Below are 24,557 nucleotides of genomic sequence, written 5' to 3' on the forward strand. Positions count from 1 at the left end.
TCTAAATAATATTGTTTTTAATAATGTATTTTTGTGAAATAATTTGAACTTTCCAAGTGGGTTTTATTTAATTATCAGTGGATAAATTCAACCTGAAAATAGCTTCATTATTTATTGATCAAGACACTTTGTTAAATACCCTGGATAAGACTATGAAAAAAGGTGGGCGGTTAATTCTTATAGATTCCTATATATTTAATAAACATTTAACCTCTGATTTAGTCAAGTTAAATCTTAATCAAATTATGATAATACAGTATGTTATGAAAAAAGGATATCAAACAACACCCTCTACAAACATAGAAAAAAGAAAATTAAAATATGCTAATAAAGTGTGTCTGAAACCTTTCTAGCAAAAGACTTCTTTTAATCAGGAGATACACAGATTCAAATGGTACCTGATTTCAACATGTTTAGCACCTTATTTAATTTGAAGAAATGTGTTTGAAGCATTCAGACAGGACTACATTTATTTTGACACTGAAAACTGCATAAGAAGTCTCCATTTTCCATAAGACAATGTGAGAAACTAAATCATAGGCTGATAGATGATATTTTGACAGCCTAACTAACCAGTATTTCAACCATATTACTAAACATAACATTTTAAAGACAATCCAGAATGAAAGTTGATATTATTGATCCAAAAGGGAAAAGCACTCAATTCAAGCCCTGTGCAATGGTTTATGTCAGATCACTGCTAGTCTGTACCAGAAATTTGTGTCAGTCACGTTTTTCGAAACTTTTCACATCATATGTGTTTGTGTGTTAGTCGCTCAGTCATGTCCAACTCTTTGTGACCCCATGGACTGTAGCCCTCCAGGATCCTCTGTCCACTGGATTTTCCAGACAAGAATACTGGAGTGGGTTGCTATTTCCTCCTCCAGGGGATCTTCCCAATCCAGAGATTGGGAATCTGCTGCATTGCAGGCAGATTCTTTACCATCTGAGCCGCCAGGGAAGCTCATCATATAGATGCTACATAAAACTCAAGTTGGACAAAAATCAGGAAAGAAAAGAAAAATCAAAATCACATTTTATGTACTTGAATTATTTGATATATTTTGATGCATTTTAAGCATGCAAATATTCCTAATTAAAAAAAAAAAACTATCTCTGATTCTAAATAGAATAGCATATACAATAGTTGTAATGTTACATCATGAGACAGTTTTCCAGACTTTCTAAGGTCTAGATGGCAAATATGTGACTTTCAGTGAGCAGTAGAGTCTCCAGTGTCCATGACAGATAGCACTATATCATCAGAGCAGAGTTTTTCAGCTGAAGCCAAATATGTTTTCAGAACATACATGGTACTCCAGACACTATTACTATTCTATTCTGTTATTTGAAAATTGCCATCCTAAAATTAGGCAAATACTAGTTCTGTGAGTGTCTAAATATTGTTAAAGTGAATCTGATATTGATTTTTAAAATATTTTTAGTATTAAATATTTTATTTTTGCATTTGCCCATAATGTTTACTAGTGTCACACGAGTGTATGTTCCTCGGTTCTTTGTCTCATCACAACAAAGATTTGGAGCGAAGGACATTAAAGCCCTCGGCGTGTCACAGCTCTTGGGTCTTGGACAAACCGTGCTACAGCCCTTAGGCAAATTAGTGTTACAGCTCTATTTTATTTAGAAGATAGCAGGAGAATCCAAGACTTGAAGAGAAGAGAGTGGAGGAGTGCATGGGGAGGGAGGGACAGAGAGTGAGAGAGAGAAAGAGAGAGCGAGCGAGCGTGCATGCACGCAGGAGAGAGTCCGAGAGAAAGCACTTTGGCTCCTCCTTTTATATGTTTTTTCCTCTACCTGGGCCTGCCCTATGCAAATTGGGCTTAGCCAGGAGTGCTGTTTGTTCTGTTTGTTCTGCCTGAAGTCTTCACTCTGGTCCTCGAACCTTCCTTGTCTTTTAGCTACCGCCATTTTGGACTCCTTCCCTATTCTACCTACCTAACATTCCCCCCTCAAGAGATGGGAGGCCCAATTCTTTGGGAATAGGGGCGTCGAGGTCTTTCTGGCTACTTCCTGCTGAACTGGGGTGGCGAGGGGTATTGGGCCTCCCCCTCTTGCTAGTCTCAATCCTCAGAGTCCTTACAGTGGTGTCCAAGTGTTTGTGATATTTTCCGTGGTCAGCTGTAGTTCTATATCTTTGTTGAACTGGCACTGCATGTTGTAGCTGGTTGACCTGGGCAGAAACAAAACAGGTTAGACAATTGACAGTACATGGAATAATCATAGGCATCATCAATATAGCATAACAAGGACTAGTAGGGACATTGGTCAATTTTAAATTCACATGGCCAGGATGGCTCAAGTCCCTCCTTGTGCAAGGATCAGAAGATCTATCTCCTGTCTGTTTTGGAGTACAGTCTCTGTCAAGCTGTGTTGGCTCCTTAGAGTTATCCTGAGAAATTTATCCCCAGAAACCAGATTTTGGGGGTGTTCATTAGAATGGCACTCATTTGTAGTTCTGAATAGGTATCTGAGATCTCCCAGGGGCTCACAGGTATATTGAGTGTCCTCTTCTGTTTTCTTCGATGGCTTGACTCGTGAGTAGTGAATCCAGGAGTCATGTCCTGGTACCTTGACTGCTGTGGGGGTAGAAAGTATTACAGGGTAGGGGCCCTTCCATGTGGGCTGGAGTTGAGCCTTTGGGGACCCATCTTTCCAGACTTTAATTAGGACTTGAGTCCATGGAGCATATAGTGGTGACTCTTTAGAATCTTTTGGGTCCTGGTTCATACCCCACAAGCATATATCCTGTTGGAATTGCCCAATGGCCATGGTATAAGACTGGAGGGTCTGAACCTCTGGATCTAGGAAGAGGTCATTGACATAAACAAAAGGTCTCCCATATAGCATCTCATAAGGACTAAGACCAACCTGTTCCTTAGGGGCAATGCGGGTACAGAGGAGAGCTATTGGTAAAGCCTCCTTCCATCCCAGGGAGGTCTCCTGGGTTATCTTTTTATTGCTGATTTTAAGAATTGATTGGCTCTTTCTACTTTTCCTGAAGATTGAGGCCTCCAGGCACAATGGAGATAATAAGTAATGCCCAATGCTTTCGAGACTCCTTGGGTGACCTTAGAAGTAAATGATGTCCCATTGTCACTTTGTAATGACCTGGGCAGACCAAATCTTGGAATGATTTCATGGAGCAATTTTTTTTATCACCTCCTCAGCCTTCTCGGTCCGGGTGGGAAAGCCTTCAATCCATCCTGTGAATGTATCTATCATGACTAATAGGTATTTATACCCTTGAGAAACTGGCATCTGGGTGAAGTCCATCTGCCAGTCCTCTCCTGGGTAGGCCCCACATCGTTGGATGGGCTGGGCCAGCTGGGGTCTTTGAGCTCCTTGAGGGTTGTTTAATTGGCAAATGGGACAAGAGGAGACCACCTGTCTTATAGTTGTTTGGAGGCCTGTTCCTCTGAAGGACCTTTCTAGTAATCTTTGGAGGGCCTTTTCTCCTAAATGAGTAGTGGCATGTAAGGAGTTAACCAACTTCCATTGGAGGTTTCCAGGCAGAAAAAGGAGTCCCTCCTTTTGGAACCACCCCATATGATCTTCTTGAAAGCCCTCCCTCTTAGCTTTAAGAGTCTCACCTTCAGTATATGAAGGAGTTTCTGGCAAATTAGTCTGTGGAACTAAGGTGACAATCCCTATTAGGTCATGGTTCTGTAATGCTGCTCTCCTAGCTGCCTGATCAGCTGCTTGGTTCCCTTGTGCCACTTCCGTGTTCCCTTTTTGGTGTCCTTTACAGTGGGAGACTGAAACCTCAGTGGGCAGATGGGCCGCCTCCAAGAGTCGAAGAATCTGATCACCATATTTGATTGGGGACCCTCGGGTGGTCAAGGGGCCCCTTTCTTTCCAAATAGCCACATGTGCATGTAGCACCAGAAAGGCATACTTGGAGTCAGTTTAAATGGCTATTCTTTTTCCTTTTCCCAGCTCTAAAGTTCGAGTCAGGGCTATGAGCTCAGCTAATTGGGCTGAAGTACCTGGTGGCAGAGGCTTAGCCTCTATGGTCTCAAAATTGGAGACCACTGCATACCCGGCTCTTCTTTTTCCATCCAAGACAAAGCTGCTTCCATCAGTGTACCAGATTTCCTCAGGATTGGTCAGAGGATCTTCTGACAATCCCTCTCGGGGTTTTGTCCAGTGGTCCAAGGTTTCTAGACAAGAGTGAAACAGGAGAGAGCCCTCGGGGGTAGGTAGGAGGGTGGCTGGGTTAAGAACCTCACAGGGGGATATAGTGAGGCCTGGATTTTCCATCAGCATTACTTGATATCTGAGGATTCTTTGATCAGACATCCATAAATGGCCTCTCCCATTTAGGAGTTGTTTTACTTGGTGGCTGGTAAAAATAGTTAGTTTGCCCCCAAAGGAGAGTTTTAAAGCATCTTTTATCGTGATTGCAATAGCTGCAAGATTTCGAAGGCAGGGGGGCCAACCTCGGGAAGTTGGATCGAGCCTCTTGGATAAGTAAGCTACAGGCTGGGGCTCATATCCCAACCTTTGAGTTAACACTCCCAAGGCTATTCCCTCTCTTTCATGGACATAAAGTTGGAATGCTTTTTCTGGGTCTGGCAACCTCAAGGCAGGTGCCTGAGTTAAGGCCTGTTTTAGTGTAGCCTCTGCCTCCTTTTGAGGAGTTCCCCACATCAGTGGGATTGAATCATCTCGTCCCTTTAAGCTTTCATATAAGGGCTGGGCAATTAGACCATAATTGGGTACCCAGATTCTACAATAACCAGTTAGCCCCAGGAAAGCTCACAATTGTTTTCGAGTCGTGGGGTAGGGCAACTGGAGGATTCCTTGATTCCTTGTACCCGATCAGAGGACAACCTCCTGGACCCGTGTGTAATCTGAACTCCCAGGTAAGTGACCTTTGTCTCGACCATCTGTGCCTTAGCACGGGAGACTTTATATCCCCTTTCCTCCAAGAAGTTTAGAACCTGAATTGCATGTTGTTGGGCACTTTTCTCATCTGGAGAGCAGATTAGTAGGTCATCTACATATTGTAATATTTTCCCATTAGGTCCCAGATCCAGATCTAGGAGATCCCGGCTAAGGGCCTGTCCAAACAGGTGGGGGCTATCTCTGAACCCCTGAGGTAATACTGTCCAAGTCATCTGTTGGTGTTTTTCTCCTGGGGCCTCCCACTCAAAGGCAAAAAGGTATTGGGATTCTTTAGCCAGTGGTATGCAAAAAAATGCATCTTTGAGATCCAAGACTGTAAACCATTTGGCACTGGGTGGGATTTCTCCCAAGATTACATAGGGATTGGGTACTGTGGGATGGAGGGGGACTACAGCTTCATTTATGATCCGGAGATCTTGAACCATTCGCCAGGTTCCGTCTTTTTTCTTTACTGAGAGGATTGGGGTGTTACATGGCGAACTGGTGGGGACCAATAGCCCACAAGCAAGGAATTTATTTATTACAGGCTGTAGTCCCTCCTGAGCCTCTCTTTTGAGAGGATATTGTTTCCTGTTAGGAAACCGAGTGGAATCTCGGAGGACAATGATGACCAGTTCAGCTTGGTGGGCTCGTCCAGGAATCCCCTGGTCCCACACCTGGGGGTTAATTTTGTCTTCTCATAGTTTTTGGTCCCTCTCTATTGAAGGTGTAATGGGTTCTTCAGTAGTAACCAGGAGCTGTAGAGCTCTAGGGGCTGAAAAACTTCCCATCACAAGGGTGGTCCCCAGTTTAGTGAGTATATCTCTTCCCAATAAGGGGGTAGGACACTCAGGGACCACCAGAAACTGGTGGGAAAATATTTGTCCATCCCAGCAACAAAGAAGTGCTCGGGTGAATCTTTTAGTAGTTGCTTTTCCTGTAGCACCCAAAATGGTACAGGTTTGGGAGGAGAAGGCTCCGGAGTAGGAGATCAAGACAGAGTAGGTAGCCCCTGTGTCAACCAAGAAATTCTCGGACCTACCTGCCACATCCAGTTGCACCCTTGGCTCCAGCCCCGTGATGGTTATCTGTGACAGGCGGGCTGGCTGGAGTGGGCCGCTTCAGTCCTCTTGAACCATCGTGAGGGCAGGCTTGGCGCTTGACCTTGAGGCTCTTGGGTCCGGAGGGCAGAGTGCCGCCCAATGTCCCAGTTGATGGCATTTGTGATAAGCCGTTCTAGGAGACTTGTCATGGTTTGGACACTCTTTGGCCCAATGCCCCACCTGTCTACAGATCAGGCATCTGTCTTGTGCCTTGTCCCTCAAGGACTCGGGGTTTGCCATAGGGCTTCTCTGGAGGGTGGCCAGCATCTGGGCATGCCTTGTCTCTTTCTTTCTCTCCTTCTCCTGGGCCTTGGCCTCCTTCTCATGTTCCCTGTTATAAAAGGTATTGGTGGCTGTCTGGACCATCTCATCTAAAGAGGCAGCAGGGTCCTGCTGTTGTAGCTGCTATAACTTAATTCTGATATCTGATGCACATTGGGACAGGAATTTGTCCTTTAAATCACCCGTCCCTCGTAAGAGTATAAGTTCAGGTTGGTATACTTTTGGAGTGCCTCTTTTAGCCTCTCCAGAAAGGCAATGGGGTTCTCATTGGGCTCCTGAGTTATTGCTGAGACTGGGCACAGTCCCACAAGTAATAGGCTTTTTTATGTTTCCATGGGTGGACTTCCTTAGGGGTGAGTCTTTCTGAAGCTTATCCTACCCAGAACTGTTACAACCTGAGAGCCAGGCATCCCCGGGTCAGGTTGCAGATCCCCAGGCAGGCTGAGGTGTGACAGCCTCCTAGAGATCGAATTCCCGGGCAGGTCGAGGCATGATGGTCTCCCGAGGATTGGGTCCCTGGGCAGGTCGAGGCGTGATGACCTCCTGGGACCCTTGGGATTAGAGGATCCCCGAGCAGGTTGAGGCGTGACAACCTCTCAAAGACCGATCCCTAGGCAGGTCAAGGCGTGATGACCTCCTGGGACCCCCTGGACTGGAGTTTGGGCATCCCCAAGATCTCCAGTGTGACCAATGCTGGGTAGAATTAAGAGATTTGTAGTCTTTCTGAAGCTTATCCTACCCAGAACGGTTGCAACCTGAGAGCCAGGCATCCTCGGGTCAGGGTGCAGATCCCTAGGCAGGCTGAGGCGTGACAGCCTCTTAGAGATCGAATCCCCGGGCAGGTCGAGGTGTGACGGCCTCCTAAGGATTGGGTCCCTGGGCAGGTCGAGGCGTAATGGCCTCCTGGGACCCTGGGACTAGAGGATCCCTGAACAGGTTGAGGCGTGACAACCTTTCAAAGACCGATCCCTAGGCAGGTCAAGGCGTGATGACCTCCTGGGACCCCCCGGATTGGAGTTTGGGTGTCCCCAAGATCTCCAGTGTGACCAGTGCTGGATAGAATTAAGAGATTTGTAACTCATTGCTAGTTTGCCCACTGTGGACGGGAATAGATATGATATAAGTTCATCCTACCCAGAACTGTTGCAACCTGAGAGCCAGGTGTCCCCAGGTCAAGGTGCAGATCCCCAGGCAGGCTGAGGCATGACAGCCTCCTAGAGATCGAATCCCTGGGCAGGTCGAGGCGTGATGGCCTCCCGAGGATTGGGTCCCTGGGCAGGTCGAGGCATGACGACCTCCTGGGACTAGAGTATCCCCAAACAGGTTGAGACCTGACAACCTTTCGAAGACCGATCCCTAGGCAGGTCAAGGCGTGATGACCTACTGGGACCCCCTGGGACCCCCTGGACTGGAGTTTGGGCGTCCCCAAGATCTCCAGTGTGACCAGTATTGGGTAGGATTAGGGGGTTGGATATTATAGAGTATTTCCCTCCCAAGGCCAGCTGTTTTCTGGTTGTCTCTCCAGAAGATTGTAGAGGCAACCTTGTGGGTCTGGATGGGGCTCAGGAAAAGAGCATTAAACAGGAGGGGAGGGGGCAGAGCTCAACCTTTGAAAGAATGACATAGCACAAGGGTATAATGCAAACCAATTAAAATCAGTTGGGTCCAAGATGACAAGTCAAATTCAAGTAAACCTTAATCCCCAATCTATAAGCCAACAGACACACCCAGAGGTGGCAAGACAGCTCCAAGGCACAAGATCAGAAGAGGGAGGAGTGGGTGGTTCCCCAATGGCTGGGATGATCCTCTCACTCATTAGCATATGAATTCCATCCCCTCACAAAACCTAGCCAGGCCTAATTCCATGGCTGCAGCCCTTGCCCTGCAATGGTTCACACTCTGAAGGGTGGCTTCTCTCTGGATCCTAACAAATCTACCTCTTATTGCTTTGTCTCTCAATGAATTTTTGCAATGAGGCATCAGAGCCTGAGTTTCATTAGTTTTGGCCGGGCTTGAGTCTTGGGAGAGAGCTGAAGGACAGGAGGAAAAAGCAGTGGGAAAAACATGCCAAGGAATCCCCTTCATAGCCCACTGGAAGATTTGCTAAATATCTGACCAGTGCTCACAGTTTCATTGGTCTGATCCTTGGCACAGAGAAGAGAAAGGACAGAAGAACCCCCACCAGCTTGGGTAACAGCTACTGGGACTAAGCAGATAGCGCCTTTGGGACATGCTGAGGAGTAGCCTCTCCAGAGTCCCTCAGTTGTGCCCCTGCCGCCCGCCTGTTTGCGGGAGGTGCGAGGAAACAAGAAATGAGAGATTGTAAAGGTCCCTCCAGCTATAGGAGCGAGGACCTCTTACCTTAACCGGAGGTCTTCTGGAATCTGAGACTGGGCCGCGTGAGCTTTCTGCTGAGTTCGGTTTTCGTTGTCCTGGTTTCCAGCGCGATGGGCCTTCCCCTGCATTGGGTTTCTTCGCCTTCCGCTTCTAGCGTGGGAGCTTCGCTGAGTTGGGCTCCTGCTGTGGTTGGCCTCTTCCACGCAGAGGTTGTTTCAGCCAGGTTATATCCGAGTCACGGCACCATAGATGTCACACAAGTGTATGTTCCTCGGTTCTTTGTCTCATCACAACAAAGATTTGGAGCGACGGACATTAAAGCCCTCAGCGTGTCACAGCTCTTGGGTCTTGGACAAACCGTGCTACAGCTCTTAGGCAAATCAGTGTTACAGGTCTATTTTATTTAGAAGATAGCAGGAGAATCCAAGACTTGAAGAGAAGAGAGTGGAGGAGTGCGTGGGGAGGGAGAAAGACAGAGAGAGAAAGAGAGAGAGAGAGTGCACACATGCACGCGGGAGAGAGAGTCCAAGAGAAAGCGCTTTGGCTCCTCCTTTTCTGTGTTTTTCCCTCCACCTGGGCCTGCCCTATGCAAATTGGGCTTAGCCAGGAGTGCTGTTTGTTCTGTTTGTTCTGCCTGAAGTCTTCACTCTGGTCCTTGAACCTTCCTTGTCTTTTAGCCACCGCCATTTTGGACTCCTTTTCCCTATTCTACCTACCTAACACTAGGCTATTGCCAAGATCCAGAAAAGGATTCAAACTTGAAAAAGAAAGAAAAGTGAGCATATTTGTGAATAGGCTAATTAAAAGAAAACTGTTAATTATATGCATTTCTAAAATTTATGTTTTTACAATAATGTATTAGAAGACAGTTAAGATAGAAAAATTAACTTAAAAAGTAAACCTAAACAACCCATAAAAGTATTAATTATTTGGCATAATATGAAAACACATTTATCATTCTCTCTGAGTATTGGATTAAAATATTAAACCATAAGTATGAGTTAACAAAGATACCTGGGAACTTAAAATACCATCTATGATCCACTGGACAGCATGAGGATTTGTAGAGCCTTGACAGAATCTTTTTCTCACTGTGTTTCAGTAGGTCTGCAGTGCCATCTTTTGATTATTTCCATATTTCCTGAATGTACAATTGGTGTAACCATAATTGGCAACTGGTACAAACTCAACAATGGTTGCCTGACTCATGGAGTAAAAGTGGTTATGGAAGACAACCAACATGGAGACCCCCTGCAATGCCGCTTCCACCCCATCCCCACTAGGTTTCCTTTCCTCCTACACTACACAATACCAAAACAAAAGGAACTTATTGAGTAGTACCACCACCGCAAAACAAAGATGCTAAAGGTGATGCTATCTACCAAGTGCTCACTCTCCTTTTGGCCGGTGCAAAATCTAGGTGGGTCTTGGGAATGACTGCAGGTTACTATAAACTTTAGGAAGGTAGTGATTTCAACTGTGATTTTCATTTCAGATATGGGTCTATGACAGCATAGATATTCCATAGCCTCTTGTATGCTGTATGCAGTTTTTGACTTAGAAGCCATTTTCTCTATCTATATTAATAAGGACAATCAGAAGTAGATCACTTTCACCTGGATAGAGTAGTACATCTTCACTGTTTTAAATTACATTTATACCAATATGTATTCAGTCATCATATAATTGGTAGGATCTTGAGACTTTTGATATGTCACAAAACTCCAAGCTCATTCATCCTTTCTATGAAAATATGCTAATTTGCCTTGAGAAACAAGAACTCATAAGTATCTTAAATATTTTAGAAATGTACAGATATGCTAGAAGGTTATATGGTAAGTTGAAAGAAATTCCAGGCACCTGTCACATCAGTGCAATGATGTTCCATTTTCTGGGGCTTGTTTGGAATAGATTTGTCATACTTCCCTAGTGGCTCAGACAGTAAAAGCATCTGTCTACAGACATGTGGGAGACCCGGGTTCGATCCCTGGGTTGGTCAGATCCCCTGGAGAAGGAAATGGCAATCCACTACAGTACTATTGCCTGGAAAATCCCATGGACAGAGGAGCCTGGTAGGCTACAGACCATGGGGTCGCAAAGAGCCAGACACGACTTCACTTTCACTTTCATGTAAAGGTAAATTGCTGTACTTTGTACTGTCTACCACAAAAAAAGAGGCATAGTGGGATTTTGGGATTTTGGGATTTTGGAGGCAACATGTACCACATTTAGTTACAATCTTCTGATCATTTTGCTGAGCAAACTACAAGGGTTCCTGTTTGGAGTAGGACTCATAAAAAGAGAGAGTTCTTCAAATCTAGGCTGCTGTGTAAGCTACCTAAGACTTGAGTATCATGACCAATGATACTTTAAGTGTCTTTTGCACTTATGGATGCTTTTATGGAGACTCTGCTGAGCTCCAGTAAGGGAAACATTGGGCAGATCCATAATTTGGAGCAGTGTCTTGTCATCCTCTGTCAGTAACGATTCTCCATTTGAGAAGCAGCTCCTAGCTAATGACTGTTAAAGATTGAACATCTGGCTATAAGACATCAAACAAATATTAGGCCTAAGTTTCCTTCACCAACTCAACATTTTGTGTTCCAATAAATAAAGAAATTAGACATGCACTGGGATCATATATGAAAGACACAGTCCAACTATAATGGATTTGGAAGACATGCAAATTGCACAAATAGTTGGCTCAAACATCCACAGGACCTTCCTTTGTTGGTTTGTTACCCTTCTTTGACCTCTTCTTTGGTGTTTGGCTAGTTCTTGCAGCCAGGTAACAAAAGATAATATTTGGAGGTCTGGTTTATGGATGGATATGTATGGTATGTTGATACTAGCCAACATTGGATACATACTGTCTATTGATGGTCGCACAAACGGTCAACAGGAGAACACATATTCATCTGGAGCAGAGAAATGGCACTGGTTGCCTGGTCTAGAGTCAATAATGTATTGAGAATGCCAGGCATTCTCTAGTATAAGATGCCAAGTTTAGTTCAATCATCTCTTCAAAATGCTCCTTTTAGGTCCAAACCTGAGAAAGACATTTCAGAATACACTAGTAAGCGGAGCAGACTCACATCTCACATGAATCTCTGTGTTTAGATTGGCAACCACTTTATAGTTTTCCCAAGGACAATTGTTGGCTATTTATCATTTTTCATGACTTGAGAACTTATTGTAGTGGTTTTCCTCAACTGAAGAATGATTATTATATGAAGAAAATAATGTCCAAATGACATTTTTTTAGTTTAAAGAAGAATGTTGTCATTACTCAATTCTTATACTTTTTTTTGTATTTTTAAACATTATTTACTTATTTGTCTATTTATTTATTATTTTTATTTTTGTCTGCACTTGGTCTTTATTGCTGCATGCAGACCTTCTCTAGTTGGGGTGCACAGGCCTCTCACTTCTGTGGCTTTTCTTGTTGTGGAGCATAGGTTCTAGGAGCAGACTTCAGTGTGGAACAACTAAATGCGTGGGTTTAGTTGCTCCTTGGCATGTGGAATCGTCCCAGACCTGCAATCTAACTCTTGTCCCTTTCATTGGTTGGTGGAGTCTTAACCACTGGAACACTAGGAAACCTTTTTCATTTCCTTTTTAAATACAGAATTTTATAATACATACTGTGACAGACCATGATGTTCAAACATAAGAAACTATTATTAATTTTTATCTTGTTATGCTCAGTATAGTATATAGATTTATCACAGATTAACTAGTGCGCTATTGTTGTTGTTATTTAGTCGCTAAGTTGTGTCTGACTCTTTGTGACCCCATGGACGGTAGCCCACCAGGCCCCTCTGTCCATGGATTCCCCCAGGTGTGCATACTGGAGTGGGTTGCCATTTCCTTCTCCAGGGCATCTTGCTGACCCCGGGACTGAACCTGTGTCTCCTTCATTGCAGGTGGATTCTTTACCACTGAACCACCAGAGAAGCCCAGTATGGTATCATTAGACATTTAATTTGTTTTTTGTAATTTTACTACTATAAAATCACCACAATAAGTATATTTGTATTTATCCCTTATATATAGTAAATCTATATCTTTATATACAGTAACAAGTAGCACCTTAGAATAAAAATTTTAAAAATTTCAAGTTAACATGTAAGGGAATATATAACATTTTAAAATGCTTGCATTAAAATATAGATTAGTATCAATAAATTATATATATAAGATATTAAAATAACTATTCAGTGATATAATTTGTCTCTTTATTCAATTCTTTTACATCCCTCAGTAAGGCCCTGTAATTCTTTTTATGTAAATTTTTGTGTATCTCTTTTTATACTTATTCCTAACTATGTCATATTTTTGTTGCTATTCTGAATGGATTTTCTATTTTATTTTATGTTCAAATTAGTTGTTAGTGGCATAAAAAAGCTATTGATTCTTACATACTTATTTGAAAATAGACACCTTTTTGAAAAGTTTTATTATTCAAATATTTTTACTAGAATAAAATATCTTTATTTCAGTAGGCAATGCAAATTGTATTTGATCTCAGTGTTCTTTGCCTTTTCACTGTAGATATTCATATTTCCATATATATATTTTTTTAGAAAAAAAAGATAAAAAATGAAAATAACTTGTGTAGGTATAAAATTCTTGGGTCACAATATTTTCCTCAGACTCTGATTTAATCCCAGTTTTGCCAAATTATTTTTAAGTCTAGTGCTGAGAGAGAAAAATTGTATACAATTTCCTGATTTGAGTGGACTTTAGTTAGCATTCCTTTGCCCTCTTGTAATGACTTTTTCCCCTGCTCCTACCATCCATTTTAATTACTATAACTTCTGAAGTTTATAGTAAACTTCAATCCTGCTTCCAAGGATTTTTCTATTGATGGAATCTATCCTAGGGACACATACATCCCATCACTACTGCTATTGGTTCAATGTGCTCAGTTCTTTTTAGGAGGATGTTTTTCCTAGGTGTTGAAAGAGATGACCAGAATATTTGGAAACTTTCCCTGTTTGCCTCAGAGATTTTTACCTGGGGTGTTAAGGTCAAGTTTCTGTTATAGACAGAGTGCTAGTTATGTAGGACTTGCAACAGAGAGGAAACTGAAAAATGCTAATTTTTAACTTTTTAACCTAAGCCATGCACTTCCATGGTGGCTCAGTGGTAAAGAATCTGCCTGCCAATTCAGGAGATGCAGGTTTGATGCCTGGCTTGGGAAGATCCCCTGGAGAAGGAAATGGCAACACACTCCAGTGTTCTTGCCTGGGAAACCCATGGACAGAGGAGCCTGGTGGGCTCTAGTCCATGGGTTTGCAAAGAATTGGATACAACTTAGTGACTAAACAACAACAACATTTTGTGAGTATTACATGATGCAAAGCTGAAACCATGTTCCAGGTCCACTAGGTGAAAATGAGGTGATGAACTAAGACTTCTGAGCTTATCTGTAATTTAAAAATTAAAGAACAGAGAGTTGAACAGATTTTTCAGAACTGGCAATATTTTTACACGTGAGAGAGGTAGTCTATACTTTTCTGGGTGGAAGGAAATTCTGTGAATCATTAAGTTAAAATCAAATTGGGAAAAAGGTCGATTGAGGGATTCATTTTTCATTAAATATATACGTCTCACCCCTTTCCTTACATTTTACATTTTAAAGAGGTTGTTTTGGTTGCTACATTTTTGTTTTCTTTCTACCTAGTTCTGCTTTTCTGTCATGGCTTACAATATCATCTTTCAAAGACAATGCTGAAAGTTCTCTGGGGACTTGTGTTGCTTTATTGAGTAATCTTTGATCAGATTGTAATGGAAATCCCTGCAGGTGATATAAAATGTGTACATATATTTGAATACATAAAATATGTATTTTTTTTATTTCATCCATCTTTGACATGTCTAAATATGGACTTATTTAGCATGTTGGCCTCCAAACAACAGGCTCATCTTGGGGGCATATTTCAAAAGAGTTATGATTTTAAAAATTGATGATGAAAATAATTGGATTTATAAATTCTTTGAAAATCAGGGATCCTGTCTCAACAGCAATAGTAAAAACTGCTACTGAAGTATACAGAAACTGAGACTAAAGATGTATAATGTCCTTGTCCTATTAAATATGTTTTAAATTGTGTTAACCATCATGATATTCACAAGCTTGGATGGCTTAAATGTTTACTACTAATACAGTTGTTTATTTAAACTGAGAGATAATTTGTATATAAAAGAAATATGTGATTCTACCTCTATTGACATTTATAAGTCCAACGAGCCTAGATTTTATGCATATATTATGTGTTCTTATATAGGTTCATATTACGTTTTGACAGAGAGCAGGGATACAAAAAATTAGGGTTATCCATTTGTTCAGATGTCACTCATTAAATTATCATTTTTTTCCCCTAAGGCTGTATTTACACTTGGATTGTTAGATGGGGTGTGCTGAAGAACAATCTCTAGGATTTGAAACAATTGCAAATAGCCATATTATGATAAGCAGTCGGAGCCAATAAGCTGCTTCAAAGCAATTCCCTTCTGTTTTCTTGTGAAAACAAAAGCGATAGTGAGGGTTTTAAAACTCCTTTTCAGAAAAAAAAAAAAAAAAAAGGCAAACAAATAAATTGCCACCAACACAATGCAAATAAAAATACTTGAGATTACATTTCTGAGCTCCTATTTTATGTTATATCTTCTTTTTTGAGATGGTCAGTCAGTTATGCCCGTAAGAAATAACATAGGAAGGGAACCAGAAAACACAGTTTACTATAGTCTTAGTTCCTAGAGAAACAGAGTTACCACATGCCACAAGGGACCACACACAGAGGGGTTGGGGTGCCAAGGAACAGGGCTCGACCAAGCAGAGCCAGGATCCATGGACAAATACCTTAATTGAAGGGCACAGTAGAGTACACAAGAAAAGGGATGAGAAGATTTCATTGGTGGTTTGAATGTTACTAGGTGACGGGCAGTCGAGGACAGGAAGGAGAACTTGTGATATGGAGGGGCTAGCCCCATCCTTGGAGAAGGAAGTGGCAAGCCACTCCAGTGGTCTAGCCTGGAGAATCCCAGGGATGGGGGAGCCTGGTGGGCTGCCGTCTATGGGGTCGCACAGAGTCAGACACAGCTGAAGTGACTTAGCAGCAGCAGCCCCATCCTACTGGTGCATCAGATCTCTTGGGAGGGTCTGCATACTCTATTTTCAGGCATGTATATGTAGCAGGCAAAAAATTATGAAGTCTCAAAAGTTTATTGAACACTGTAACACTCCTAAAAATTAGAAAGATACTTAGACAGTATATTATAAAGTAGAGACATCATTTTGCTGACAAAGATCCATAGAGTCAAAGCTGTGGTTTTTCCAGTAGTCATGTACGGATGTGAGAGTTGGACTATAAAGGAGGCTGAGCATGGAAGAATTGAAGCTTTTGAATTGTGGTGCTGGAGAAGATTCTTTAGAGCCCCTTGGACTACAAGGAGATCAAACCAGTGAATCCCAAAGAAAATAAACACTGAATATGCACTGGAAGTACTGATGCTGAAGCTGAGGCTCCAATACTTTGACCACCTGATGCGAAGAGCTGACTTATTGGAAAAGACGCTGTTTCTGGGAAAGATTGATGGCAGGAGGAGAAGGAGGCAATAGAGAATGGCATCATGAGAAGGTTGGATGGCATCACTGACTCAGTGGACATGAGTTTGAGGAGATAGTGAAGGAGAGGGAAAACCGGTATGCTGTAGTTCATGGGGTGGCAGAGAGTTGGACAAGACTTAGCCACTGAACAACAACAAAGGTTACCATGCTAATAACACAGTGTGCTCAGGGCCTTCAAGACCCCCTCACATTCAATTGTTCAATAGAAAGATTCATAGAACTCAGAAAAGTTATTACACCTATTGGTTATGGTTTATTACAGTGAAATGATACAGATCAAAATCAGCAAAAGAAAAAGGCATATGGGTAGAGTCCAGGAGAGACCAGGCACAAGCTTTCAGTGGTCATCTCCCACTGGAATCATGTGAATAGTACTTAATGATTCAAACAGTGACGCATACCAACACACATGGAATATAGCCAACCAGCGAAGTTTATCCAAGTGTTAGTCCCCAGGGATTTTACTGATTGTAGATAAGTAATCAGATATACCTGGCTGATCTTAGGTATTCAGTCTCCAGTCACACCTGAAGTCACTGGTTTTTCATGGCCTAAGACTCCCACCATAGATCACACTGTCATCAAAAATTATATGATATGCATTAAGGCCCAGGTTAAACAAGGATACTGTTACGAGGCAACATATTCCAAGGCTTAGAAGCTGTCTCCTAGAAACGGGTCAAGGGCCAGACTTTTCTTAATAATGTGCAGGGCTTGAACACCCCAGATCTGCTAGTCATCATTTTTTAAACTTTATTGAGGTATAGTGAAAGTGAAAGTGAAGTCGCTCAGTTGTGTCCAACTCTTTGTGACTCCGTGGACTGTAGCCCACCAGGCTCCTCCGTCCATTGGATTCTCCAGGCAAGAATACTGGAGTGGATTGCCATTTCCTTCTCCAGGGGGTCTTCCCAACCCAGGGATCGAACCCAGGTCTCCCGAATTGCAGGCAGACGCTTTAACCTCTGAGCCACCAGGGAAGCACTGATATACAAAAGTTGCATACATTTAATGTAAAAATCTTGATGAATTTGAATGTCTGCTTACACTTGTAATACCATTACCACAACTAAAGTACTAACAAACCATCACCTCCAAAATTTCCTTGAGTTCTTTTATGTTTTGTTTTTCTTTATTTCTGGTAGGACATAGCATAAAATCTATTCTCTCTCTATATTTTAAAGTGCAAAATACTGTATTGTTATGGGTACTTTGATGTACAGCAGCTCTCTAAAACTTATGTAACTGAAAATTTATATCCACTAAAAGGCAATGCCACATTTTACACACACTCTTTTGCTCCTAATAACCACTATTCTATTCTTTGCTTCTATGGATTTGACTATCTTATGTACCTCATATTAATGGAATCATGCAGTATTTGTCCTTCAGCGATTGCTTATTTCACTTTGTAATGTCTTCCAGTTTCATTTATGTTGTTGCAAATGGCAGGATTTCTTTCCTTTTTAAGAAATAATCTTTATGGAATAAATAATATCCCATTTAGAGAATTTTATAAATAATATTGCTCTGATTTATACTTTCACATTTTCTTCATCCATTCATCTCTTGATGGCCATTCATGTTATTTCCATATTATGGCTATCGTAAGTAATGATGAAATGAACAGAGAAGTACAGATAACCCTTTGAGATCTGGATTTTGATTCTTTTAGATATGCACCCAGAAGTGAGATTGCTGGGTCAAATGGTGGTTCTATTTTCAATTTTTTTGAGGAAACTTCATGTTATTTCCATAGTGGCTGCACTATTTGATATTCTTACCAACAGTATATAAGACTTCCTTTTTTTCCCACCTCCTTGCTAACACTATCTTCTATTTTTTGATAAGAGCTACCCTAACAGATGTGAGGTGACATCTCATTGTGGTTTTGCTCTGAATTTCCCTATTAATTAGGCATTTTGAATATCTTTTTGTTTTGTATTTGGTAGCCATATAGCTGTCTTCTTTGGAGAAATGCTACCCAAGTCATTTGTATATTTTTTTAAAGTCAGGTTATTTGTTTCTTTCCCTATTAGATTGTAGAAGATTCTTACATATTTTGGATATTAATCCATTATTAGGTAGATTGTTTGCAAATCTTTTCTCCAGTCTGTTTGTTATCTTGTCTCTTGATTGTTTTCTCTGCTATGTAGGTTTTTAGTCTTTTATATTTCACTTGTCTATGTTCTGTTTTTTTGCATGTAGCTTTGGTATCAAATCCAAGAAATCATTGCCAAGACCAATATCAAGACATTTTTCTTCTATGTTTTCTCAATAAGTCTTACATTTTAGGGATATTCTTTTAAGTCTTTTATACATTTTGAGTCAATTTCCACATATAGCGTTAAAATGGGGCTTCTCCTGTAGTTCAGTGGTAAAGAATCTGCCTGCAGGAGCTGCAGGAGATGAAGGTTTGATTTCTGGGTTGGGAAGATCCTCTGGAAGAGAAAACGGCAACCCACTCCAGTATTCTTGTCTTGAGAATCCCATGGACAGAGGAGGCTGGCGGACTACAGTCCACAGCATCATAATGAGTCAGATACAATTGAAGCAACTTAGGATGAACACACATAATGTAAGATATGAGTTCAGTTTCATTCTTTTACGAGTGGGTATGCAGTTTTCCCAACACCACTTGTTGAAGAGACGATCTTATTTCCATTTATGTATTATTGGCACCATTGTTGAGATCAATTACCATGTATATTTGGATTTATTTCTATACTCTCTGCTCTGTTCCTTTGGTCAATATGTCTCTTTTTAAACTGCTATCATATTATTATTATTTTTACTGTAGCTTTGTGATGTATTTTGAAGTCAGAAAGTGTGATGCTCTCAGCTTTCTTCAAGATTTTTTTTTTTTTTTTGTCTATTTAGGACATGACTTAGCAACTGTACAACAACAAAGATCTTTTATAGTTCCATAGAAATTTAGGTATTTTTTTCTTGTGATGGAATTTTGTTAGGGATTACATTAAATCTATATATCTCTTTGGGTAGTATTGTTATTTTAACAATATTAATCTTATGATCCATGGATACTAAATATCTTTCTATTTATTTATTTCTATTTAATTTGTTTCACCAGTGTTTTATAGTTTTCACTATAAAACACAGGTCTTTCACTTCCTCATTTAAATTTATTCTTAAGTATTTTGTTCTTTGATACTGTTATAAATAGGATTATTCCTTTAATTTCCTTTTTATATAGTTGGTGTGTGGAAATAACTGATTTTCACACACTGATTTTGCATCCTGCAATTTTGGTGAATTTATTAGTTCTAACAGTTTTTGGCTGAGTCGATATTTCTATGTATAAGATTGTATCATCTGCAAACTGAGACAATTTTACTTTCTTTCCAACTTAGATGGCTTTTATTTCTTTTTCTTGAATAATTGCTTTGTCTAGGATTGCCATAAGTGACTATGTTGAATATAAGTAATCAAAGTAGATATCCATGTCTTTTTCTTCTTGTTTTAGAGGAAAAACAGATTTTACTGTTGAGTCAAGATTTGAGGCAGACCCTGTTCTAGATCCAGGGGAACATTATTTAAAATGGTAAGATCACTTTTAAAAATAAAATTTACATTATGCAAGGGGAAGGCACTAAATAAATGAATAAATAAAGAATACAATTTCAGAGTTTGAAATGTAATTAAAATAAAAGGGTATCATGGTATTGATAGAAATTTTGGCTGGAGGTTTTATTTTACATTGTTTGATGAGATCAGATAAGATCTCTTTGAGGAAGTTATGTTTAAGCTGATGCTGCTGCTATACAGCTATATAAAAATAAGGGAAAACATTAAATTTAGTAATTAAAGCTAACCTGTGACATACACTCATTAATAAGTGTAAGTTACTTAAGAAAATAGGAAAAGCCTAGTGTAGGGAAGGCAGATTTTGGGGGCACATGCATCTTGATCATATGTTGGAGTTGAATAGGAAGAAGGCAAAGTGTTTCTGACAACAGATGTAGAAATGGCTAAAATAACTCTGGATAACAAGATATTTTGTAAATTAAAAAAATGAATAGAAGAATTGTCACTGTAGATTTGGCAATCCCCAGTACTGTTATTTTATATGTTTGTTTTGAAAAATGTAAAATTTTAAAAAGGGCTATAGTACCTTTTTTTTTTTTCTTTCATTTGAAGGGTCAAATCTCTGCCCATATATAAGATTTTTAGGGAGTGGTAGGAAATAGAGATGGATAATAGGGAACTGAAAATCAGTTTAATGGGTGCCTTCAATGCCAGTAAATGAGGGTTTCTTGGGTGCTTATTATCATATAGGACTAAAGAGGTATTATTGTGTTCTTTGTATTACCACTTAACAGTTAATGGTGGAAAAGAATGAATGGGTCAGGAAGGCAAGAGGCAAACTCCCCAAATTCTTTATAAAATGTGGTAATTATTGCTAAATATGACATTAATGACAAAAATAATGACATTACTAACAGTGTAGCAGCATAATGTGGTATAAAGGGCATAGGCCTAACAGGTCAGTAAATCTATGTCTGCTATTAACTGGTTGTGTGACCATAAATAGGTCACTTTACATCACTTAACTTCAGTTCTTCCATTTTTAAATTAACCTTTTAAGGTTCTTCTGAGTTTAAAAATTGTATGATTTAATGTTGAGTGCCTTGTAATAAGATTGAGTTATAATTTGTGTCAAAACTTGCTCAAAAAAAAAAAAAAAAGAATCTGAGAATGAAAGGATTTGCATTTGATAATATTCTAGGTTGTATTTTCTGAGTCTCCTTTAATTATCTATGTCCCAGTGCATGTGTTCATTAATAATCATTGTGGGCCGCATACAAAACAGTGGATTTGGTCTTTCTTCTGTTAATTCTGACTTCTCTCCATTTCAAAAACTTTTCTGCATGCCTCATGCAGATTTCAAGACACCATTAAATAACATGAAATATTTATTTGTGATTTATATTAGATATAGTATTCAAAGAGGTATGTGCTTCATGAGTGAATGAGTTATGGGTTGAGGAATCTGATCAACAAATATTTAAAGTAAGAAAAATGTGGAATTGCAAAAGTGCCTATAGGTGTCTTGTTGGAACTTTGCCATTGCCATATTGTTAATCTTTCCTCTGCTCTTCGTCACTTATTATAAAAGGGGATATTCTTCAGAGAACAAGAATCTTTGTATACGTGCCTGACAATAAAAAAGGTAAAAACAAAGTGTTAAGAAATTAAACAGATATCTTCCTTTTTAAAAGATATCTTCCTTTAAAAGAATATCCCCTTTTATAGTAAGTGATGAAGAGAGAACAGTATGGCAATCACGAAGTTCCAATAAGACATCTATAGGCAGTTTTGCAATTCCACAATTGTATTTTTTATTCCTTTAAAAGGTTAAAAACAAAGTGTTAGGAAATTGAGCAGATAGATGGTTTCTTATCATATCTAAGTTTCACTTTTACTCTGTAGAGAGTAACACACTTTAAGAAGAAACTTGTGCTTCTTAACATATCTCCATTAAGATGATGTTTCTGTCTGTTCAAATGATATATAACTGGGTGGAAGTAAAATTTTTATCATTATCTCAAGAAAGAATAATCAGCTACAATATTTGTGCATTTAAAATATAAGGCAAATTATCAACATATAAATATAATTCACACCAGTACAAATACAGGGTCAAGCAAAGAAGATAATTTTCTGTTAAATTGAATATTATCTGTCTCTTATTATTTAAAATATAGAAAAATAATTTTTTCAAGCAAGCACCCCATTCTTAACTCCCTTCTTAACAATTCAAGATTGTTATATTTGAAACGATTTCAGTCTTATACATATGTACCTAGTCAACTTCCCTCTGTGTATGGAATACGTAACATCTACAGAATTCAAGAAATATGATTTCAAACTCTCAATACTCTAGTGCACACATACACACATATTCCCGTAAGTTGTAAATAGCTGTTATCACTTGTTAGGATAACTTAATTAAACTTGCTTATTAAAAACCTTTAATTCGTTAGTGATAAAATCTTGATTAGTACACTTTCCTGCTAGGTGACCTTCTAATTTAATAGAAAATGAATTTTTAAATGGGAAAAAATGCCTGTGGCAGAGATTTTGTGCTAGTGAATAGAGTTTGCAATACACATAGGGACATATTTGAGCCTAATTAGTAAGGGTGCAAATGAATTTTTATTTCATACACCAGAAGTGTCATTGATGAACCACAGTGAGGAATTTGAAATGCATTCAGATTGGCAGTGTGGGACTGAAATCTGTGGGAAAATCACAAGCTAATTCATTGATTGCCTCTTGGAAATTACTGCTGTTAATTGTTAGGTAATTAACATGGAGCTACAATTATATTGGCCTAAGGGGGTGATTAATGTTTCAACATGTCACATTAGCAGCCGCTGGATTTTCAAAGCTTTTCTTTTCACATGGTAAAGGAGACAGATGGTATATTGTCTATGGATTTTTTTTTTAACTAAAGTTTATGCTGAAAGCAAGTATGTGAATTTCCTGTTCTTGAGCCTCCTTTTATAGATCTAAATTTTAATAAAAGAATTTGATAACTTTCATGAAATAATGTAATATTTGCTAATGATATTCCTCTACTTAAAATATATAGTTAAATAAGACATTTATTTTAATTTTGTAAAAGCAAAACTGTCTTTAGTTTGAGGAGTCAGCATTTTTCTTTATTATTTCTAAATTATTTAGTGATGGTAAGAAGAAAAAGAATAGTACAATAGCATATTTATAACAATCAATATAATTTAAGCAGAAACCAAATGAACCATGCTGAACAGATGCATTTAGTAACAGTAATATAGAGTACATTAATATCTCTGTCTTTCAGCATTTCCTACCTCTGTCACCATTTTTTCTTCTTAAAGCTATGTGTTTTCAATAGTCTAGAATGTACTTTGGCCCCATTCATTGTGGCGTGGATTTTTCAGAATTGTCGTCTGAAGCAAATTGATCTCTAAACATCAAGGCTAAAAATTTAAGAGATAGAAAAAAATAAAAGCAGCTCCTTAATTAGGGAGGACCCATGCAGAAATCAACAATACTTATTAGAAAGTTAGCTTGAGATGTTATATTATGTGTTAAGAATTTTCTATACTAATACTTTTTTATCTCAATATCATTATGTTAAACCATCACAGAGTTTGAGGTGCAACTATTTTATGATGCAAATAACTATGAAAAATTACATCCAAACTTTAGTTACTTCTATAATTATAAAAATCATTTTTGATCTTGCAAATCTAATTTCATTTGAACATTAATTGACACTTTATTGATACCATGGATACATACTTTCCTACAGCAATATATTGTAGCCCTTCTTTTTTCGTTTGGAACCCACTTTGACTGAAATGGTTAAAAAGGTTTCAAAATATTTTAATTTTTAATGCAAGTCAATGTGGTACATTACATTTTGTAAAAAGATACATTCAATATTAAAACCTAAGTGAGTTGCAAAAAATTCTTAAGGTCTCCAAAGGTGGCTTCAATAAAAACTCAATTAAGACACATTATTTTAAAAAGTAGAATGGATATCTAGCAGTTCAAAGAACAACTTCTTTTATAATTTTTTTTTTCTCTGTGAAAATTTGAGATGTCATCTTTCTTGGTAGCCCCATACTGAGGTCTTTGTTGTGACTGCGGGTCTCTAGCTTTTATATTGATTTGCACTACTTCAACAAATGACAGAAATCTTTATTATCTACAGCCAAGCCTTCTATTAACTTTTAATGTCTATTAAAACCAAAAATGTGAAAGAAAACCAGTACTTCTAATTTAGTCTTTTAAAATAGAGAATTACTGAAATCTCGATTTTAGACAAACCTGCATTTAGATCTTTCTGCATTTCTTTTACTTCCCAAATCAATTGCAATTGTTCAAATGCCTATTTTACTACAAAGTTGACATTTCACCTCAGTTCCTCTTTTCTTTGCTTATTATAATTTTAAAAAAAGCTTGCCATGCTGGAAAGAGTAGAATATGCAGTGAGGCTAAATTAAGTGCATACATTTTTTATTGGTGAAAAACTTTCATCAAATGTCTCTTTTCATTCTGCTTTAATAATGGGTTTAAGGTGAAATAAGGGATTCTGATTTTGATTAGAAATTGTAAGCAGTAAGTTAAAATTTGCATTTGAAAGTTCCTTAGGAAAAGTGGAAGACTTTATCTACTTAACTTGGACAGTAGGGGTCACTCTAATTCTTTGAAGATAAAGTAATAGGAAGATTATTAGCCACAGACAAGATCGTTCTTAAAGCTACTTTAGGGGTGGGAGA

The sequence above is a fragment of the Bos indicus x Bos taurus genome, chromosome 14, assembly GCF_003369695.1.
Source record: "Bos indicus x Bos taurus breed Angus x Brahman F1 hybrid chromosome 14, Bos_hybrid_MaternalHap_v2.0, whole genome shotgun sequence".
NCBI lineage: Eukaryota > Metazoa > Chordata > Mammalia > Artiodactyla > Bovidae > Bos > Bos indicus x Bos taurus.